Here is a 2,518-nt window from a genome sequence, read left to right as displayed (position 1 = left end):
CAATCTAATCTGACCTTTTATTTGCTGTAAATTTTCTGCCGTTTGCAGATTGCAGATAAATAAAGAAATGCCATAAAATCCGAATTACTATTTTCACTTCATAAATAAAATGAATAATAATTTAATACTTTTTATACTTTAGTTTTGTTTGCAGAAATGGTAATGACCGTGTTTCTCTTTGTGGTAGAAAATACTTTAAGTCATGTCAAATGTGTTAAATAAAGACTGCAGTGCACGACCCACACGACTTCTATAATAAATACACGTTCGGACAACAGATAGTGTCCTCTTAAAGACCACTGGCTTGTTCATTTCCCACCAGTATTCCCCAAGGACACGAGATAACAGATAGTGGCATGCACATCTGGATTTGTGTACCTACATTACAGTAAAAACGACTGGTTTCGACGTGACTCCGGTGCGTTGTGTTACCACGTGATGGCGCCATTGACCCATCTGCTGTTCTGACTTTCTCAAGAGAGGTGTGGGCCTCTCCTTCTATTCCTGGCAGGCCCCACAAACACGCAAACTCAGTTTCCACCAAGCTGTAGTCCACTCCTCCACACAGAGCTAAAAAGCGCTGCATCTGCTCCGTGATTGTTGGCTGAACATGAGCCTGTTTCACTGCGTTAAGAGGGAAAAGGTCTGATGTGTGCAGGATCTCATTTTTACACAAAAATTCTCTGTTTTAGTCCATTTAAACCCTGGTGGTGCTGATGGAGATGGAAATTCTGATCTATATTCTGGTTTTGATGCGCATATACGTCTCAGTGGTTGTATAGCAACCATTTCCTTCCTGCTTATTATAAACACAGGAGAGCTATTTATATCTCACACAGAGTACCGCATTGGCCTCGTTTCCAGAGACCAGTGAAATTATGCTGATGCCTATACATTTCCCTTTCATTTCCTCACCTTTCTCATCTCCCCCTTTTCTCCCTTTGCTGGCTCTCTCTTCCCTCTTCATTTTTCTCTCTTCCATTTCAGACCCCGTGCTTCCCTCCCTCCCTCTCTATCCTGTGTGTGAGGAAGCAGGATAGGTTACACTGGATTCAAGCAATACTTTTCTTTTTCTAAGAAATCCGCGGTGGAAGCCCATGAGTCACCACTTAAAGATGTTCACAGGCCGACAGGTGGCATCCACCCACCCACACCTTTTTTTGTCGTATGCCACGTGTACTCCTGCAGCCTAATCTTAGACCCAAACGGAAACACAGACTTTCCCAGGGTGTCTCATGTGTTTCATTTTTATGTGTGTATTCGGACACGATAATTGTCTAATTAAGACCCAGCAGAGGGGTTGCCACACTGGCCTTCATGGGGAATGACATGTTTTTTAATCCACCCCAGGAGCAGGATGGGAGACCCGCCTGTCGCCGCATCTCCGCCACCAGGGTCACACCACACTGATGCGACAACCACCGTCAACGTCACACTGTCTCCATAGCAACCGTGCCGGGCACAGCATCTCCGAGCAGATGTTGGAGGGTTAAGAGAGAATGAAAGAAAGAGTAGGGGGGAAGCCAGTATCTCTGTGTGATGAATTAATAAACTGTAAAGAGTCTGCATGTCATGGCAGCACGACATGGGTGAAAGAAGTCAACGATCCCGAGTTGGGAAAATAATTTAAATTATTATAGTGACATTTTAAAATTAAAAAATGAGAAAAAAGAACTATCAAAGAGAATCACTGAGAGTCGCTGAAAAGAAATAAACCCCTTCCAAAGTCATGCCAGCAGCAGAGCTTTTACATGAATGTTAGTCAACAAGCAGAGAAGATTGCTGCATTGTAACCTGTGATTTAATTAGCATCTACAATGTAACACAAACAGCAATATATTGTAGTAGGTTTTAACAGTAATGTACTGTAAATGGCAAAGGATTGTGGGAAAATATTGGCCCACTACTGTAAATGTAACTGAATAGTAAGTGTTTTAGTACTCTTAAATGAAAACTGAGGCATATGGAAGCCGTTTTTCTATTTGTATGTTAGATAAGATGGAAATATTGCACACAATGTTCTCCCTTTTAAATATCGTACATTTTACAGGGTAAACCCCCCTAAACTATATCCACATATGCTTCCTCAAGGAATATGCTGTATCGTATAATGCTTACACAGAGGGTTTCTACAGCATGCTTTTAATTCTTTCAGTTATTTCCTCTCTTATTTTGAAGGCTGATTTATTTTTTTCTCTGCCAAGTTTTTACTTCCTGTCTTTGCTCTTTCCCCTCCCTTTTGTATGTCCACCTGTTCCTTGTTACCCTGTTGCCCCTTATGTGTATTTATCCTGCGTGATTTCCCTAAGGCTTTGGACTGAAGTGGCTGACCATAATATCACTGATTTTCTAAGATCCACATCACTGCATGGATACAAACAGCAAGCAAAAGGTGAGAATGTTTAAAAAAATGACACGAAACACTCCTCAGTTCATATTTTTATTAAGAAAATCATTTTGCAGATTTGATTATTATTATCACCTCTCTCGCTCTCTCTCTCACACTCTCTCTATGTAT

Source organism: Pundamilia nyererei, unplaced genomic scaffold, assembly GCF_000239375.1.
Source record: "Pundamilia nyererei isolate P.nyererei 1_Seehausen unplaced genomic scaffold, PunNye1.0 scaffold00010, whole genome shotgun sequence".
NCBI classification, from domain to species: Eukaryota; Metazoa; Chordata; class Actinopteri; order Cichliformes; family Cichlidae; genus Pundamilia; species Pundamilia nyererei.
The sequence above is the reverse complement of the archived record's forward strand: the minus strand, read 5'-3'. Positions refer to the sequence as shown.